This window comes from Tamandua tetradactyla, chromosome 13, assembly GCF_023851605.1.
Source record: "Tamandua tetradactyla isolate mTamTet1 chromosome 13, mTamTet1.pri, whole genome shotgun sequence".
NCBI classification, from domain to species: Eukaryota; Metazoa; Chordata; class Mammalia; order Pilosa; family Myrmecophagidae; genus Tamandua; species Tamandua tetradactyla.
In genome coordinates this window covers 342,687-363,855 of record NC_135339.1, presented here as the reverse complement: position 1 = coordinate 363,855, position 21,169 = coordinate 342,687, and the positions used below count along the sequence as shown (strand labels likewise).

At 40.5% G+C, this 21,169-nt stretch overlaps 1 pseudogene; it reads left to right on the top strand.

Annotated features, from left to right (window-relative positions):
* The first annotated feature begins 16,944 nt into the window (after positions 1–16,944).
* Positions 16,945–19,201, top strand: LOC143652973 (glycoprotein-N-acetylgalactosamine 3-beta-galactosyltransferase 1 pseudogene; annotated as a pseudogene).
* Positions 19,202–21,169: the final 1,968 nt, after the last annotated feature.

The window sequence follows — 21,169 nt, the reverse complement described above, 5'->3', positions numbered from 1 at the left end:
CTACTCCTGAATCACAGCAACTATTTCTCTGGTTCCTTTGCTCTTCAGTCTTGTCCCTCCCTTCTTTCCATTGGGTTTTTCTAAATTTCCTTATCAGCTGGCTGGAAGTAATCATCCTTGGCCCTGCCCAGTCCTGTTCACTCATTTTCCTCTGCTACCATCCTTCAAGGATTCCTTCACACCTTCTTTGCAACTGACCTGTGGCAGTTAGATTCAGTTGTCAACTTGGCCAGCTAAAGGTGCCTAGATCTATTGCTGTGAACATGAGCTAATGGTGCGTGAACCTCATCTGTTGCTCATTATTTCTGCAGTCAGCTAAGAGGCATGCCTGATGCAATGAATGATGTTTGATTTAATTGGCTGGTGCTTAAATGAGAGAGCTCAATGTAGCACAGCCCAAGCAGCTCAGCATACCTCATCTCAGCACTCACAGTTCAGCTCAGGCTTTAGAGATGCAATAGAAATCACCCTGGGGGGAAGGTTGTTGAAACCCAGAGGCCTGGAAAGAAGGCCAGCAGAGATCAACCTGTGCCTTCCCACATAAGAAAGAACCTCCGTTGAAAGTTAGTTGCCTTCCCTCTGAAGAACTAATGAAATAAATCCCCTTTTATTAAAAGCTAATCTGTCTTTGGTGTGTTGCATTCTGGCAGCTAGCAAACTTCTTGTCAGCTAGAACGGATTTGGTACTGGAGAGTGTGGTGCTGCTGCAGTTTGCAAATACCAGATATGTTGGAACAGTTTTTTGGATGCCTAAGGGGAAGATTTTGGAGGAACTGTGGAGAGAAAGATGGAGAAGTCCTGGAGTGCTTGAAGAGACTGTTGGTGTAAAAGGAACCACTGCAAATCTTGGCAAAGGGGGATACAAAAGGGGCAAATTGGAGCTTGCAGAGTGAGAACCATGGAAGTTCGGGTCTGAAACCAAGAAGCCTCCAGCCAGGAGAGTGAACCCATCCATATACATGGAGAGGGTGTGTTTGCCCTGAGAGCAGAGTCTCTCATCTCATTGCAGTGGAAGAGTTGTGCCACCTCAGGCCTTTGAGAAGGTACAGCATGGTCCTTTGGGATTGCGGGAGCCTGGCTACCACCACATTGAGGGGTTAAGTGTGTGCCCTGGAAATGGCAGAGAGCCCAGGTGTGGCCCCAATGCTTAGAGAAAGTGGAGCTGAGAAAAAGGTGGTCTCCTCAATGTTCCCTGAGATTGATTTGGAAAGAAGTGGGCCACTGCATAAGCCCTTGGAAGGGGTGGGACTGCCACTTTCCAAAGCTGAAGGATAAATGATTTTCAGACTTTGAAATTCAATGGTGTTTGCCCTGCAGGTTTTCCTTCTGATTTTGCCCTATGGATCCAGTGACTGTCCCTCCTTTGCATATTGGCACCAGATAACTTGTTTTGAGATCCTAGGTCCACAGTTAGAAGAGAATTTTTCACACCTTAATATTGTTTGAAGTGATGTGTATAGTTGCCAAGTTGACAAGGGGTGGGTATGTGGTAGTTAGATTCAGTTGTCAACTTGGCCAGGTGAAGGCACCTAGATCTATTGCTGTGGACATGCGCCAATGGTACATGAACCTCATCTGTTGCTCATTACATCTGTAGTTGGCTAAGAGGCGTGACTGCTGCAATGAATGATGTTTGATTTAATTGGTTGGTGCTTAAATAAGAGAGCTCAATGTAGCACAGCCCAGCAGCTCAGCTTGCCTCATCTCAGCACTCACAGATCAGCCCAGGCCTTTTGAGATGCAGAAGAAATCACCCTGGGGGGAAAGTTGTTGGAACCCAGAGGCCTGGAGAGAAGGCCAGCAGAGATCAACCTGTGCCTTCCCACGTAAGAAAGAACCTCCGTTGAAAGTTAGTTGCCTTTCCTCTGAGGAACTAATGAAATAAATCCCCTTTTATTAAAAGCTAATCTGTCTCTGGTGTTTGCATTCCAGCAGCTAGCAAACTAGAACAGACCTCCCAGCCACTTAAGTAAAGTTCTGCTGTTCACCCTGAAACTCCCATTTTCTACTTCCTAATGAGAACTCAGGCCTTAGTCAAATTAAACCTCTACCTCTGCAACCACTTTGCCTTGGGTTGTGTCTTCAGACACTACCTTTAAGGACAGATTTCAGAGAACACCTTGGGTTTCTCACTCAAGTTCAGACAAAATCTCTCTGAAGGAGATTTTGTGCCTGTTTCTACCACCAGTTTAAGTCTGGCCCAGAGCTACTGGGCAAAAGATCTTACTCAAACCTTCTGAGCCCAGCTCAGAGTTAACAGAGTGAGAAATGTACTTCATCAGTCCTCTGGATCCAGCTCAGAGCCACCAGGGTGATAAATTCAGCTCTCAAACCTTTTGAGGTCTGTCTATAACCACCAGGGTGAGAGATCTTATTCATCAGCCCTCTGAGTCTCACTCAGAACTGCCATGGTGAAAAATCGGGCCCACCGGTGGCTATACATGCAGCTCTTTCAATAAGTGAGTACCCCTTTACTTCTCTCTTTTTCAGAATATAGGAAGTGCATCAGCATTCCAATAAATAGCCCCATGGGGCATCCATGGTGGGAGCTTACATCTTAAAAGTATGAAGTAGGTGCCCTAGCCTCTGCCTGTGTTTCTGCATCACGTTGTGGTGCATACATTTGATGTTGGAAACCATGACTACCATATAGCACCACAGTTCTCTGTCCTAGTAATGGTGCATGGTTACAGACTCAGGAAAGTAAAAACCCATGCTCACAGCCTTTGGTCTGCCAATAGGTGGCTGGAACAGCACCAAGTCCAGAGCTGGAACTAAGTCCCAGCTTTTCACATTGGTGGTGAGTTGGAGCCACCTTTGTTAATTCCTTCCTCCTCTCTAGCATACCCCTCTACATGATTTCTTTAGCTCTCCCCATCTCTCCAGGAGTGCTATTAACACCCCTCCTCAGCTGAGCTGGTTAAGCCTTTAAGAACTCTTTATGTACCTGCAACCACAGCTTGCAGACCCATCCCCAATTAGTTTCACCACATCCTCCCTGATGCATTCAATGATTCCTTTCCCTGGAGGAGTAGTCTGTAGGGGATGAATAGGTTTGCTTTATTCTGCTTACTTTCTTTTCATTCTCTCTAAGCCAGTCTGCCAAGTTTCACAGAAAAAAAAGCACATTTACTTGCTTAAGAAAACTATGAAATAGAGTACTATCAAGCCTGTAAATTACAACATGCTATAGAGCATAACTCAGGAAAACCCAGCTCTGTTCCAAGAGAAGCTAGTAAAAGCCATAAAAAGTATGCCAATGTAATAGATCATTTAAACAATCCAAACACAGGGAGCCCAGAATAAGAATGAGAGCCTTTAATTCTGTATGGCTTAATATAATCCCAGAGTATATTAAACAGATAATCAAAAAGTATTACCAAAGTCCCTTGAGGGTTGGGAAAAAATTTATGGAACTATTAAACTTTATCACTGAAGGAACCCCTGATACTGTGCCAAATATTAGAAATGCCCAAATCAATAGGCTAAGCCCTTGATCTTGAGGCCTGCTCTTGTGAAGCTTATATATGTAGCCGAGAAGCTTAAGCTATGTATTGGTAGAACCTTTTTTGTTGCTCAGATGTGGACTCTTTCTCTCTAAGCCCAACTCTCCAAGTGAAATCATTTCCCTCCCCCTTATATGTGACATGACATTCAGGGATGAAAGTCTCCATAGTGGCATGGGAAATGACTCCCAGGGATGAGTCTGGCCCTGGCACTATGGGATTGACAATGACATCCTGACCAAAAGGGGGAAAAGAAGTATAACTAATAAAGTATCAGTGGCTGGGAGAGTTCAATTAGAGTTGAGAGGCTACTCCGGAGGTCAGATTTTTGCAAACTTCAGTTAGACATTGCTACCTATCATAACTTGCCAAATGCCAACCAAAACCATTCCAGCCAATCCTAAAGAACACCTAGGGCAATATATAAGATTCTACAAAGGTTCCATGCACTAGGGTAACTTTCCAGAAAACTTCAACCTCAAGATGGGTCCCAGGACCTGATAAATCCTGAAACCTAGAGGGCCCAGCCTCTCCAGAATATAAGCTAGTTCCAATTCCCTACGCCATATTATTGACAGCCCTTTCCAACATGAAAAATCTAGAATGGGCATAGCCCAAATACCCCTAAAGAGTGGGATAGAAAGATCAAAGGTGATGATGGAGTTGTACCAAGAAGATAGGGTTTAACAAACACATATGATTGCTGAATCATTATATTGATAGTTCCTTCAGTCTCCAGTGTCTTAGAACAGCTAGTAGTAAAAACTTAAAACTGTGGAATTGTAACCCATCCAAACTCTGAAATTTGTTCTACAAATATTTGCTGTTTGTAATTCATTGTTTTTTATGATATATATTATTTTACACAAAAAAGAAAAAAATGATGATAAAAAATATGTATATTCCTTCTAATCTCCGATGTTCTGGTCCAGCTAGAAGGAAAAACCTGAGATGATGGTATGGTGGTCCATGAAAAACTCTGGGATATGTCTTGTAACTACTTGCTGAAGAGTGCTGTGAACACTTGCTTTTTTCTTTCTTTGTTATGTATGTGTATTATATTATCCAATAACAAAGTTAAAAAAATAAAAAGAAATGGCTGCCTCCACAAGATGAATCAGTATTAAAACATGGATTTTCTAGGATACATAATCCTTTCAAGTCATCACACTAACCAAACAAACAACACAGGACACTGACTCCATGGCTGAGTGGGTGTTGGGACCACTTGGGAGGTTGTTCCATTTCCAGGGTGGACTGTCTCCTTCCCATCTGAAATCTTAGTGCTAGGTCTGTGATCCTCTCTGGCAGTGGGGAACTGTCCCCTAGCCTTGATCACCCAGTTCTGGGGATGCCTGGTTCTGGGAACAGTCACCTATTTTCCTTGGGATGGGGGATGCCTGGTCCTGGGAACAGTCACCCATTTTCCTTGGGATGGGGGATGCCTGTCTCCCTCCTCTAGCACCTGAGGTTTCCAGGCTCACCCATTTCTCAGGGAAGTCTCAGACCCTCTCCAGAGGTTCCAACCAGCAATTCAAGCCTGTTTTCTTCCTCTTCTCTCCAATCCCCAGGCCTCTAAGACTTATCTCTCTGTCCACTGTAAGCAGCACTCATCCCATTCCCCCAAGGACACCCATTTAGGGTGCCTCCACTGTAATCTTAAAACTCTCTAGCCAGGAGGTGATATCTGACAAAAAGAAACTCAATTTTTATTCCACATCAATTTGGCCACAATATAAATTAAATGTAACAGCCAATGGCCTAAATATGGTACTTTTGACATTCAAGTCCTCTGAAACCTTGAAGATTTTTTACAGCACAATGGTAAATGGTCTGAGGTTCCTTACATTCAGGCTTTCTTTTTCCTCCATAGCCATCCTTCCCTCTTCCAATCCTGTACTAGCTACCAAATTTTGCTCCTCCATGAACACTCTACCCTCACTTCCCCCCACCCCAAGAAATCAGAAAAATCCTCGGCATAAAAATCCTCTACAGAATCCTTTGCAAACTTCAACCCTTCTGATCAAGCACCACCCCTTCCCCTTACAGTCCATCAGCACCCTCTGAACCTCTTTCAGCTTGCACAGTGGCCCCTTCCCTCTCTCTTATTGTCATGGTTAGGGACAGGTGTCAACTTGGCCAAGTTGTGGTACCTATTCATCTGATTGGGCAAGTGCTGGCCTGTCTATTGTTGCAATGAGGACATTTCATAGGATTAGGTCATGATCATGTCAGCTACATCCACAGCTGATTCCATTTGTAATCAGCCAAAGGGGAGTGTCTTCTGCAATTAGTGATGCTAAATGTAATCATGGGAAGCCTTTTAAGGAGGACTCAGAGGAGACAGGTTACATTCCTGCTTTGGCTGGTGAGCCTCTCCTGTGGAGCTCACCCAGACCCTCCATCGGAGTCATCGGCTTTGCAGCCTGCCCTGTGGATTTTGGACTCTGCGTTCCTACGGTCACGTGAGACACTTTCATAAATTTTATATTTGCAAGTGTTCCCTGTTGATTCTGTTTCTCTAGAGAACCCTAACTAATACATGTGCCTTCCCCATAGTGAGTGCTGTTGTTCCTACCTCATTAAACCATGCCTGGAATGGAACATTATTTCCATGGGCATGTGTGAATGACAAGACATGTTTGGATCTTGTGACTCAGGACATAACAAATAGCTTTGAAGGACTAGCAAAACCAGACTTTTCAAGCCTAACAAGTCAGAACAAGACTGTTGATTCCAAGAAAGGAAATATGGTTGTGTTACTTCATGACTTTTACTATGGACAGCATAAAGGAGACTGGCAGCCAGAAGAAAAAACTCACACAAAGTTTAAGTGCCTCAGCTGCTTGAAAGTACTAAAAAACGTTAAGTTTATAAAGCACATGAAGTGTCATTTGGAGCTTCAGAGGCAGAGGGGTGACAGCTGGGAAGGCCACACCACCTGTCAGCACTGCCACCGGCAGTTTCCCACTCCCTTCCAGCTGCAGTGTCACGTTGAAAGTGGGCACATCCCCCAGGAGCCTTCCCCTGTTTGTAAAATCTGTGAACTGCCATTTGAAACAGACCAGGAATTATGAAAGACACAAGTTAGGCCATCTGTGGATCTTGGTTGTGGATGTCACAAGCCTTAGTCATCAAATGTGAATTTTCCATGGATAATTCTTCAGCTTTCTGGTTTCAAGAAGTAGCCCAAAGTATCCTGCATACTCCCTTCCAGATAACTTCTCCCAAGTAAAGCCTATTTTAAGCCCTACCCCCATAGGTTGGTTTTGTCTATTTTGTAACTAAATAAATGGAATCACACAACATTGTCTTGCCTTTGCCTTCTTTTAAATAAGGTCTGTGAGATGCATCCTGGATGTGTGTAGCAGTGATGTACTCTTCTTCACGGATTCCATTAAATGAACATGGTGCCATTTTTTGTATCCATTTTACTGTTGATGGACTTCAGGCTGATACTTTTTTTTTTGAATTCTGTATGGCGGGGATCACGTTTCATTCTTTTTCCATGTGAGTATCCCCTTATTGCAGCACCATTTGTTGAGTTTTTGTTTGGTTGGTTTTCATTTTCTTTTGTTTTGCTTGTTTGGGAAGTGCATGGGCTGGGAATCGAACCCAGGTCTCCCATATGGCAGGGGAGAATTCTACCACTGAACTACCTTTGCATCCCTGATTCTTCATTTTTTTAATGAAGCTGCCATGAACATTCCTGTGCATGCCTTGGTGGGCACACGGACTCAATTTTTCTCAGGTATACAGAGCTATGAGAAGGAGTGCTGGAACTGCAGATAGAGTATAGATACGATCAAATTTTTTCTCAAATGTAACTGAAACAATTTATATTCCCATCAGCCATACTGAGCGTTCCATTGACACAGACCCTTTTCAATGCTTGGTACTGTCAAATCTTTTAATTGGAGCCATTCTCTTGAAGTTATCTCATTTAGTGACTATGCTGGTTTGAATCCATGGTCGATCCCAGAAAAGCCATGCCCTTTAATCCTCATTCTGGATTAAAGTATTGCTGGATGGGAGTTTTTAAATTGTCTCTGGAGATGTGACCCACCCAATTGTGGGTAGTAACTTTTGATCAGATGGTTTCCATGAAGATGTGTCTCTACCCATTCAAGGTGGGGTTGCTTACTGGAGCTCCTTAGGAGGGAACATTTTGAAAAGAGCCACAGAGCTGGCACAGCCAGAAACCTTTAGACATGAAGAAGGAAAAATAACCCTGGGGGAGCTTCATGAAACAAGAAGCTAGGAGAAAAAGCTAACATATGCCACCATGTTTGCTATGTGTCTTTCCAGTTGAGAGAAATTCTGAATGTCCTTCGCCTTCTTGAAACAAGATATCTTTCCCTGATGCCTTAGATTGGATATTGCTATAAACTTGTTTTTTTTTGTTTTTTGTTTTATTAATTAAAAAAAGAATTAACAAAACAATTAGAAATCATTCCATTCTACATGTACAATCAGTAATTCTTAATAACATCACATAGTTGCATATTCATCATTTCTTAGTACATTTGCATCGATTTAGAAAAAGAAATAAAAAGACAACAGAATAAGAATTAAAACAATAATAGAAAGAAAAAAAAAACCTATACCTCACATGCAGCTTCATTCAGTGTTTTAACATAATTGCATTACAATTGGGTAGTATTGTGCTGTCCATTTCTGAGTTTTTATATCCAGTCCCGTTGTACAGTCTGTATCCCTTCAGCTCCAATTACCCCTTCTCTCTTTTTTTTTTTAATTAACGGAAAAAAAGAAATTAACCCAACATTTAGAAATCATACCATTCTACATATGCAATCAGTAATTCTTAACATCCTCACATAGATGCATGATCATCATTTCTTAGTACATTTGCATCAGTTTAGAAGAACTAGCAACATAACTGAAAAAGATATAGGATGTTAATATAGAGAAAAAAATAAAAGTAATAATAGTAAAATCAAAACAAAACAAAACAAAAACCTATAGCTCAGATGCAGCTTCATTCAGTGTTTTAACATGATTACTTTACAATTAGGTATTATTGTGCTGTCCAGTTTTGAGTTTTTGTATCTAGTCCTGTTACACCATCTGTATCCCTTCAACTCCAATTGCCCATTATCTTACCCTGTTTCTACCTCCTGCTGGACTCTGTTACCAATGACATATTCCAAAGTTATTCTCGAATGTCTGTTCACATCAGTGGGACCATACAGTATTTGTCCTTTAGTTTTTGGCTAGACTCACTCAGCATAATGTTCTCTAGGTCCATCCATGTTATTACATGCTTCATAAGTTTATCCTGTCTTAAAGCTGCATAGTATTCCATCGTATGTATATACCACAGTTTGTTTAGCCACTCTTCTGTTGACGGAGATTTCGGCTGTTTCCATCTCTTTGCAATTGTAAATAACGCTGCTATAAACATTGGTGTGCAAATGTCCGTTTGTGTCTTTGCCCTTAAGTCGTTTGAGTAGATACCCAGCAATGGTATTGCTGGGTCGTATGGCAATTCTATATTCAGCTTTTTGAGGAACCGCCAAACTGCCTTCCACAGTGGTTGCAACATTTGACATTCCCACCAACAGTGGATAAGTGTGCCTCTTTCTCCGCATCCTCTCCAGCACTTGTCATTTTCTGTTTTGTTGATAATGGCCATTCTGGTGGGTGTGAGATGATAGCTCATTGTAGTTTTGATTTGCATTTCTCTAATGGCCAGGGACATTGAGCATCTCTTCATGTGCCTTTTGGCCATTTGTATTTCCTCTTCTGATAGGTGTCTGTTCAAGTCTTTTTCCCATTTTGTAATTGGGTTAGCTGACTTTTTGTTGTTGAGATGAACAATCTCTTAATAAATTCTGGATACTAGACCTTTATCTGATATATCATTTCCAAATATTGTCTCCCATTGTGTAGGCTGTCTTTCTACTTTCTTGATGAAGTTCTTTGATGCACAAAAGTGTTTAATTTTGAGGAGCTCCCATTTATTTATTTCCTTCTTCAGTGTTCTTGCTTTAGGTTTAAGGTCCATAAAACCGCCTCCAATTGTAAGATCCATAAGATATATCCCAACATTTTCCTCTAACTGTTTTATGGTCTTAGACCTAATGTTTAGATCTTTGATCCATTTTGAGTTAACTTTTGTATAGAGTGTGAGAGATGGGTCTTCTTTCATTCTTTTGCATATGGATACCCAGTTCTCTAGGCACCATTTATTGAAGAGACTGTTCTGTCCCAGGTGAGTTGGCTTGATTGCCTTATCAAAGATCAAATGTCCATAGATGAGAGGGTCTATATCTGAGCACTCTATTCGATTCCATTGGTCGATATATCTATCTTTATGCCAATACCATGCTGTTTTGACCACTGTGGCTTCATAATATGCCTTAAAGTCAGGCAGTGCGAGACCTCCAGCTTCGTTTTTTTTCCTCAAGATGTTTTTAGCAATTCGGGGCACCCTGCCCTTCCAGATAAATTTGCTTATTGGTTTTTCTATTTCTGAAAAATAAGTTGTTGGGATTTTGATTGGTATTGCATTGAATCTGTAAATCAATTTAGGTAGGATTGACATCTTAACTATATTTAGTCTTCCAATCCATGAACACGGTATGCCCTTCCATCTATTTAGGTCTTCTGTGATTTCTTTTAACAGTTTTTTGTAGTTTTCTTTATATAGATTTTTTGTCTCTTTAGTTAAATTTATTCCTAGGTATTTTATTCTTTTAGTTGCAATTGTAAATGGAATTCACTTCTTGATTTCCCCCTCAGCTTGTTCATTACTAGTGTATAGAAATGCTACAGAGTTTTGAATGTTGATCTTGTAACCTGCTACTTTGCTGTACTCATTTATTAGCTCTAGTAGTTTTGTTGTGGATTTTTCCAGGTTTTCGATGTATAGTATCATATCGTCTGCAAACAGTGATAGTTTTACTTCTTCCTTTCCAATTTTGATGCCTTGTATTTCTTTTTCTTGTCTAATTGCTCTGGCTAGAACCTCCAACACAATGTTGAATAATAGTGGTGATAGTGGACATCCTTGTCTTGTTCCTGATCTTAGGGGGAAAGTTTTCAATTTTTCCCCATTGAGGATGATATTAGCTGTGGGTTTTTCATATATTCCCTCTATCATTTTAAGGAAGTTCCCTTGTATTCCTATCTTTTGAAGTGTTTTCAATAGGAAAGGATGTTGAATTTTGTCAAATGCCTTCTCTACATCAATTGAGATGATCATGTGATTTTTCTGCTTTGATTTGTTGATATGGTGTATTACATTAATTGATTTTCTTATGTTGAACCATCCTTGCATACCTCGGATGGATCCTACTTGGTCATGATGTATAATTCTTTTAATGTGTTGTTGGATACGATTTGCTAGAATTTTATTGAGGATTTTTGCATCTATATTCATTAGAGAGATTGGTCTGTAGTTTTCTTTTGTTGTAATATCTTTGCCTGGTTTTGGTATGAGGGTGATGTTGGCTTCATAGAATGAATTAGGTAGTTTTCCCTCCACTTCGATTTTTTTGAAGGGTTTGAGGAGAATTGGTACTAATTCTTTCTGAAACGTTTGGTAGAATTCACATGTGAAGCCGTCTGGTCCTGGACTTTTCTTTTTAGGAAGATTTTGAATGACTAATTCAATTTCTTTACTTGTGATTGGTTTGTTGAGGTCATCTATGTCTTCTTGAGTCAAAGTTAGTTGTTCATGTCTTTCCAGGAACCCGTCGATTTCCTCTGAATTGTTGTATTTATTAGCGTAAAGTTGTTCATAGTATCCTGTTATTAGCTCCTTTATTTCTGTGAGGTCAGTAGTTATGTCTCCTCTTCCATTTCTGATCTTATTTTTTTGTCAATCTTGCTAAGGGCCCATCAATCTTATTGATTTTCTCATAGAACCAACTTCTGGTCTTATTGATTTTCTCTATTGTTTTCATGTTTTCAATTTCATTTATTTGTGCTCTGATCTTTGTTATTTCTTTCCTTTTGCTTGCTTTGGGATTAGTTTGCTGTTCTTTCTCCAGTTCTTCCAAGTGAACAGTTAATTCCTGCATTTTTGCCTTTTCTTCTTTTCTGATATAGGCATTTAGGGCAATAAATTTCCCTCTTAGCACTGCCTTTGCTGCATCCCATAAGTTTTGATATGTTGTGTTTTCATTTTCATTTGCCTCGAGGTATTTACTAATTTCTCTTGCAATTTCTTCTTTGATCCACTGGTTGTTTAAGAGTGTGTTGTTGAGCCTCCATGTATTTGTGAATTTTCTGGCACTCCGCCTATTATTGATTTCCAACTTCATTCCTTTATGATCCGAGAAAGTGTTGTGTATGATTTCAGTCTTTTTTAATTTGTTAAGACTTGCTTTGTGACCCAGCATACGGTCTATCTTTGAGAATGATCCATGAGCACTTGAGAAAAAGGTGTAACCTGCTGTTGTGGGATTTAATGTCCTATAAATTTCTGTTAAGTCTAGCTCATTTATAGTAATATTCAGATTCTCTATTTCTTTATTGATCCTCTGTCTAGATGTTCTGTCCATTGATGAGAGTGGGGAATTGAAGTCTCCAACTATTATGGTATTTGTGTCTATTTCCCTTTTCAGTGTTTGCAGTGTATTCCTCACGTATTTTGGGGCATTCTGGTTCAGTGCGTAAATATTTATGATTGTTATGTCTTCTTGTTTAATTGTTCCTTTTATTAGTATATAGTGTCCTTCTTTGTCTCTTTTAACTGTTTTACATTTGAAGTCTAACTTTTTGGATATTAGTATAGCCACTCCTGCTATTTTCTGGTTGTTATTTGCATGAAATATCTTTTCCCAACCTTTCACTTTCAACCTATGTTTATCTTTGGGTCTAAGATGTGTTTCCTGTAGACAGCATATAGAAGAATCCTGTTTTTTAATCCATTCTGCCATTCTATGTCTTTTGATTGGGGAATTCAGACCATTAACATTTAGTGTTATTACTGTTTGGATAATATTTTCCTCTACCATTTTGCCTTTTGTATTATATATATCATATCTGACTTTCCTTCTTTCTACACTCTTCTCCATACCTCTCTCTTCTGTGTTTTCAGTTCTGACTCTAGTGCTCCCTTTAGTATTTCTTGCAGAGCTGGTCTCTTGGTCACAAATTCTCTCAGTGACTTTTTGTCTGAAAATGTTTTAATTTCTCCCTCATTTTTGAAGGACAATTTTGCTGGATATAGGAGTCTTGGTTGGCAGTTTTTCTCTTTTAGTAATTTAAATATATCATCCCACTGTCTTCTAGCTTCCATGGTTTCTGCTGAGAAATCTACACATAGTCTTATTGGGTTTCCCTTGTATGTGATGGATTGTTTTTCTCTTGCTGCTTTCAAGATCCTCTCTTTCTCTTTGACCTCTGACATTCTAACTAGTAAGTGTCTTGGAGAACGCCTATTTGGGTCTAATCTCTTTGGGGTGCGCTGCAGTTCTTGGATCTGTAATTTTAGGTCTTTCATAAGAGTTGAGAAATTTTCAGTGATAATTTCTTCCATTAGTTTTTCTCCTCCTTTTCCCTTCTCTTCTACTTCTGGGACACCCACAACACGTATATTTGTGTGGTTCATATTGTCCTTGAGTTCCCTGATACCCTGTTCAAATTTTTCCATTCTTTTCCCGATAGTTTCTGTTTGTTTTTGGAATTCAGATGTTCGATCCTCCAAATCACTAATTCTATCTTCTGTCTCTTTGAATCTATCATTGTAGGTATCCATTGTTTTTTCTATCTTTTCTACTTTGTCCTTCACTTCCATAAGTTCTGTGATTTGTTTTTTCAGTTTTTCTATTTCTTCTTTATGTTCAGCCCATGTCTTCTTCATGTCCTCCCTCAATTTCTCGATTTCCTTTTTGAAGAGGTTTACCATTTCTGTTCGTATATTCAGCATTAGTTGTCTCAGCTCTTGTATCTCATTTGAACTATTGGTTTGTTCCTTTGACTGGGCCATATTCTCAATCTTCTGGGCGTGGACCGTTATCTTCTGCTGCTGGCGTCTGGGCATTTAGTCAGATTTCCCTGGGTGTCGGACCCAACAAGGTTGTAAGATTTTTCTGTGAAATCTCTGGGTTCTGTTTTTCTTATCCTGCCCAGTAGGTGGCGCTCATGGCACACGTTTGTCTCACCTGTTTGGAAGGGATCCCCCCGGTCACCGTTCTCCGCAGCCTGGGGATTTACGATCCAATTCTCTCAGTTGGTTCGGGGGGCCGCGCGTGGTGGGGGCGTCAGCCGCCACGGCTTGAGGGGACCCTGTCGCTCCTTTATTAACTTCCCTATTGGTGTTTGGTTGGACCCAGTCCTGCCGCTGTCGGAAATTCCCTCCTCTCCCTGGAGGGGTGTCGGTTGCGGCCGCAGCGGGTCCGGGGAATTCGCTACCGGACCAGGAAGCCGCCCGCGGGGGAGGGGCATCAGTCGCAGGCCGCCGCGGCCTGGGGAATTCGCCACCGGACCAGAAAGCCACCCGTGGGGTTGGGCCACCGCGGCTTGGGTAGCCCTCTGATCCGAGACTCGTAGCTGGACCAGAAAGCCGCCCGCAAAAGAGGGGCGCCGGCCGCCGCGGCTTGGGAAACTTGCCTCTCCGAGACTCTCAGCCGGCCTGGGAAGGAGGGAGGGAGGGAGGAGCTCTGGCCGCCACAGCTGCCGCTGCTCGGGGGGTTGTGCGCCACTCGGGGATCTCACCACAGCCAAGTCTCGCAGTCAGACTAGCCAGTCCAGACTGGGGTACGCTGTGTGTCCATTCCCTGCCGTGGCCCCGGGAGCTGTTCTGCACTGTTTCTGTTCACTTAGTAGTTGCTCTGGACGAGGAACTAAGACACACGTACCTTACTAAGCCGCCATCTTAAATAGATCTTCCTTGATTAATTTAAAATTAAATATAAGGGAGGAGAAATAGATCTTCCTTGATTAACTTAAAATTAAATATAAGGGAGAAGAAATAGATACTGCCCCCCCAATTAAGTATATATTTTTTATTTTAGTATTTTTATTGTAAAAAGTTTAACATACAAACATTCTTGACATATATTCTATACATAGTGTATAATTAATGGCTCACAATGTCATCACATAGTTGTGTATTCACCACCATGATCATTTTTTTTAACATTTGCATCACTCAGCAAAAGAAATAAAGAAAAAAGAAAAACATTCATATATAGCATACCTCTTACCCTTACCAAAGTAGAATTTAATTCCCCTGCTCTGCCACCCTTATCCCCCTCCATTACCTGAGTGTAGGCTGGATTTCATAACTTGCTTCCAAGGAACAGAGTATGAAAAGGGGAAAGAAGCTTTTTTTTTCTTTTTTGCATTGGCAGGCACCAGGAATCGAACCCTGGTCTCCGGCATGGCAGGCGAGAATTCTGCCACTGAGCCACTGTCGCACCACCCAAGGGAAAATAACTTTACAGGGAAGAAACCTGTCAATCCTTTGGCCCATTGTTCAAGGCTGACATCATCAGTGATAAGTCAGATTGACAGCATGTGTCCCTGCTATGATGAGAATGGTCTTGTCTCTTCTATGGTGTTCCCAAAAACTCATTGCCCCAGTGTGATAGCATTTTAGTTTGTTAAATGCTGCTGGAATGCAGTATACCAGAAATAGAATGGTTTTAAAAGGGAATTTATTGAGGTTACAAGTTTACGGTTGTAAGGCCATAAAAATGTAAAACTAAAGCATTCAGAGGAAGGTACCTTGACTCATGAAAGGGTCGACGGTGTCCAGGGTTTCTCTGTCAGCTGGGAAGGCACATGAAGATCCCACATCTGCTAGTTTTTTCTCCTGGCTTCTCATTTCAAACAACTTCTGCCTCAGCTTTGAGCTCTCTCCAAAATTCTGTCCCTTTTAAAGGGCCAGTAAACCAATCAAGACCCACCTTGAATGAGCAGAGTCACATCACCTGATCAAAAGGCACACCACAATTGGGTGTGCCACATCTCCATGGAAATAATCCAATCAAAGACTCTGCCCCACAATATTGAATCAGGATTAAAAGAAACAGGGCTGCTCCCACAAGATTGGATCAGGAAAAAGGGTGTGGCTATTCTGGGGTACACACCAGCACAGATGGTGAGAAAAACAGCAGACAAACTGAAATTGAGGGACATTTTACAAAATGCTTGACGTTTATTCCTTAAAATTGCCAAGGTGGTGCAAAGCACGGTTACATCTGAGAACCTCTTACAGACCAGAGCAGGCTGAGAGATGTGATGATTAATTGTGCTGTGGTATTCTGGGTGGAATTTCACAGACAAGGACATTAAAGGAAAAATCAGAGAAATCTGAATAAAGCCTAGAGTTTAATTAATAGTAATATCCAACACTGCAGTTATTGTTACACCTAAGGATGTCATTTCACATCTCTATAGTTTAGACATTGCAAATATTTTCTTTAAATTTATGGTCTCTTACTCTGAACTATGAACAGAAATCTTCAAATATAAAGTATCCATCATATTTAGATTGAGTGACCTGACCATAATACCACAAAATTAGAAATTGAGAGATGAACAGCTTTAAAAAAATTTCACAGATTTTGAAAATAAATAACATATTGTCTTAGTTTAAGCGGCTGGAATGCAGTATACCAGAAATGGAAGGCTTTTAAAAAGGGAATTTTTAATAAGTTAGAAGTTTACAGTTTTAAGGCCATGAAAAATGTCCAAATTAATGTACCAAAAAAGAGGTTATCTTCACTCAAGAAAGGCTGATGCCATATGGACACATCTGTCAGCTGGGAAGCCACGTGGTGACATCTGCTAACTTTCTCTCCCAGCTTCTCATTTCATAAGACTTCCCTGGGGTGTTTTCCTTCTGCATCTTCAAAGGTCTCTGACTGTCTGGGCTTTATCACTTCTGCTTTCCAAGCATCTGCATTGGCTATGTTGTGTCTGGACTTTCTCCAAAATGCTTCCTCTTTTAAAGGATTTCAGTAAACTAATCAAGACCCACCTGGAATGGGTGGAGTCACGTCTCCATCTAATTAGAAGGTCACACCCACAATTGGGCATGCCATATTTCTGTGGAAATAATTTAATCGACACTTCTGCCTTACAATATTAAATCAAAATTAAAAGAAACAGCCACTCCCATAAGATTGAATCAGGATTGAAACACGACTTTTCTTAAGTATGTAAATATGTGCAGACTGGTACACACATTTACCATCCAACCCTTGCAATAAAAGAGAATCCCTAAAAGGCCTGGGAGGTCTTATGGGAAGGGCTTGCCTTGCTGCCACTGCTGGAAGAATCTGGTTGGACTTGGGTAAGCGGCCTTGAGGTCACTTTTGTGTCCACTGAGAGGAGGGACTGCCACTGCCTTGTGTTGTCACCATTCTGTCCCCCAGGAGGAGTGATGCAGAGTTGCCGCTGGTGTCAGTTTTGGGAAATTGGCTCTACATCTGGGCTGGACTTTTAAATCTTCCTCTGTGGATCAGCTATTGGATTTTTAAAATATGTCCTCAGCTATTTAGTATTTTGTTGGAAGAAGAGAATGACACCCAGTCTCCTGTTCTTCATAATGATCCTCAGGCTCGATCTTCAGATGTGTAATGGACAGAATCTAGGACAGACGAAATTCAGTGCAGATGCCAAAAACATGAAGATTTGGACAGAGGCACTACTGAAAAACTCTATCAGAAGGGTGAAATTCTTTGCTGGGTTATGCCAGGGCCCCAAAATGTAGACAAAAAGGCCTAAGCTACATGGGTGCAACATTGTAATAAAATTTTGTTACCAGTTCAGAAGAAGATAAAGACTTCGTTACTTTGGGATTAAAAACCAGAGAAAGCAGAGATTAGCTACACTGGAAAACAACTAAAGCTTTTAGCATGTTTATGACCATTATTTAGAAGATGCTGATTGGTTTATGAAAGCAGATACTGATATAGATGTCATACCAGACAATTTGATTGGCTTCTTTCAAAATATGACCCTGACAAACACATTTACTTTGGAAGAAGATTTAAGCCCTATGTAAAGCAGGGCTATATGAATGGAGGAATGCTATTCTAGTTTGTTAGCTGCTGGAATGCAATATACCAGAAACAGAATGGTTTTTAAAAGGGGGAATTTATTAAGTTGCAATTTATTAAGTCCACAATTCTAAGGCTGTGAAAATGTCCCAACTAAAGTAAGGCTATAGAAATGTCCAATCTAAGACATCCAGGAAAAGATACCTTGGCTCAAGAAGGCCGATGAACTTCAGAGTTTCTCTCTCAACTGGAAAGGCACATGGCAAATATGGCAGCATCTCCTAGCTTCCTCTCCAGGCTCCTTGTTTCATGAAGCTCCCCCGGAACATTTTCCTTCTTCATCTCTAAAGGTCTCTGGCTGTGTGGGCTCTTGTGGTTCTTTCCAAAATGTTCCCTCTTAAAGTGCTCCAGTGAGTAAACCCCACCTTGAAGGGGTGGAGACACATCTCCATGGAAACCACCTAATCAAAAGTTACACACAGTTGGGTGGGTCACATCTACATGGATAATTAAAAAACCTCCACCCAGCAACACTGAATGAGGATTAAAGGATATGACTTTTCTGGGGCCTACCACAGATTCAAACCAGCAGAAGCAGGATATGCATTGAGCAAGGTATCCTTCAAGAGATTTGCTGATGCATTTAATGTGGAAAAAGGTACACATAGTTCCTCCATCAAAGACTTAGCACTGGGGAGATACATGGAAATGATACACGTAGAAGCAGAAGATTCCAGAGATATCACTGGAAAATAAACTTTCCATCCCTTGTACCAGAACACCACTCAGTCAAAGGTTATCTATCCCAAATCTTTTGGTACTGAGATTATAACTATTATGTTCCTGTAGTGGATCCCAGATGCTGTTCTGATCTTGCAACTTCTTTTCACTATCTTGACTGTTTTGATTTGCTGATACTGTTGGTATGCAATATATAAGAAATGGAATGACCTGTAGAAAAGGAATTTATTAAGTTACAGGTTTACAGTTCTAAGGCCATAAAAATTTCCAGACTAAGGTATCCAAATAAAGATACCTTGACTCAAGAAAGGTCAACGCCTGTCACTTGGGGAGGCACATGAGTAGTGTCTGCTGCTCCTTGTTCTGGTTCTGTGGCTTCCAGCTTCTGATGTCAGCGGTTTCCTCTCTATGCATCTGTGGGCCTCACTTCACTCCTCTGGGACACAACTCTGGGTTCTGGCTTGCTTAGCATCTCATGGGAAGGCACATGGTGACATCTTCTGGGATCTACATCTCCAAACGTCTGTGTCTAAGCATCTGCTTTCTCTGACATTACTCCAAGCATCTCCGAATGTCTGCATCTCTGTTTGCTCTAATGCAACTGTTCTCTGTGTCTGCATCTGGGGTTACTCTAAAATGCTTCCTCTTTTAAAGGACTCCAATAAACTAATCAAGACCCACCTGGGATGGGAGGCATCACATCTCCATCTAATCAAAAGCTTATACCCAATATTGGGTGTGCCACATCTCCATGGAAGCAATCTAATAAAAAAATCCCACCCTACAGTATTGAATCAGGATTATAAAATATGGCTTTTTCTGGAGTCCACAATAGTTTTAATTATGTATGAGTTAGAATACCTCATTTATTATCTTCACCCATTTGATTATTTATATGGGTGATATCAACCTGCCTTACCTGAGAATATTCTAAAGGAAATAAATGAAATGTACAAAAATGATGATTGAAAAGTAAAATTAGAAAACTGTTGAAAGAAAATCATGAGCGAACAGAGTTGAAATGTCTGACATTGCACTGAAGAAGGACTTCTACATTTCTGATAGAGAATACTGGAATCTCAGTGTGGAAATTCTTTATAAATGAACATTCCATATTAGAGATCTTCCATATGAATGACAGTAAACTGAAGCTTTAATGAGCTGTGAAGTCAGTTAAAATGTGTTTTTCATATATATACGAAGAATATGTGTTTTAAAAATGGTGGCCAGGAAGAGGGAATAGAAAAAAAGATTTTGTTGCCAGTTCCTGACCACGTGTTAAGCGTTTTAGTTTAATTGTTTTAAATTAAGTTCACTAAAACCACACTGCACCATGTTAGCAACACACACAATGCTAAAAAGCTCTGCCTTCTTCCCCAGTACGTGGATCATGTCTACCAAGGGTTTAAATCTCCCTGGTATCACGGGACAGGATTCCCAGGAATGAGCCTGGCCCTGGCATCGTAGGAATGAGAAAGTCTTCTTGATCAAAAGGGGGACGAGAAAAGAAACAAAATCAAGTTCCATTGGCTGAGAGAGTTCAAATAGAGTGGAACGATCATTCCAGAGGTTATTCTTATGTGGTATAGAGATACACCTTTTCAGCATTTGGTGTACTGGAACAGCTAGTACGAAATACCTGAAACTGTTGAACTGTAATCCAGTGGCCTTGGTTCTTGAAGATGACTGAATAACGATATAGCATTTAAGGTGTGACGTGTGATTGTGAAAAACTGTGGCTGACACTCCCTTTATGCAGTGTATGGACAGATGAGTAACGATTAAAAAAAGACAAAAATAAATAAAAGGGGGCATGGGGGGGTATGGGATGTTTAGGATGTTCTTTTTTACTTTTATTTTTATTCTTGTGCTTATTTTTATTTTTTTGAGCAGTGAAAATGTTAAATAAATCGATTGATGACAAATGCACAGCTATATGATGATACAGCGAACCACACTGACTGTACACTTTGTATGATTATATGATACATGAATATATATCTCGATAAAACTGCATTAAAAAAGTGATCTGCCTTAAAGAAAATTTTAGAAGAAAAAATCTGTTGCTCAGTGTTGTTTGTAAACTCAATTCATGACTTTGTATTTGTAGTACACCGTAAATGAAACCTTCCTTTCCGTGCCCCCTTCACATACAGTTTGTCTAATGAAAATTTTCCTGCTATAATTAGTATTTATTTCAGAAAAAAAGGTGGCATATGAATGGCACTTGTCGTAAAGTGCATTAATAAAACCATACTTAAGAAAGAATCGCTAAGGAAATTAGGAAATACATGGAATTATTTATTATGTTACAAATTCGTGACACAAAGCTAAATCAGTACTTAAAAGAACATTTATACCATTAAAAACACGGTGGGGGAAGAGATTATAAACACTGAACTAGACAGTCACGCCAAAAAGTTGGAAAAAGTAGCAACAGAGCAAACTGACAAGGTCCAAGAAGGAAGAAAATAATAAAGAATAACAACAACAAAAAAATGAAATAGAGAAAAACAACTTCGCAGACGCTTAACAAAACCAAAAACTGATTCTTTCAGAAGATTATCAAGAAAAACTCCCGGGAGAACTGGTCAATACATTAAAGAAGAAAAAGTACAAGCAAACCAACGCCCTGCGAACTTTTCCTGGAAAGATCCAGGCACTACCTATCTCGGGCTTTGGGAGAAGCAGGTGCATCCTGCGCAGTCCGACTCTGCTGTTGTAGCAGGATATATTCCTGTTCCAATAAAATGTTCTTTAAGGGCACAAATTTGAATTTCATATAATTTTCACAGGACCAAAACAATATTCTTCTTGTAATCTTAATATAACAATTTAAATTAAATTGTAAGTGCCATTCTCCGCCAGCTGCAAGATGTGGCCACATGGACCACATGCTAGTGCTTTTACGGGACAGGTGACACACCCGGGGCTACG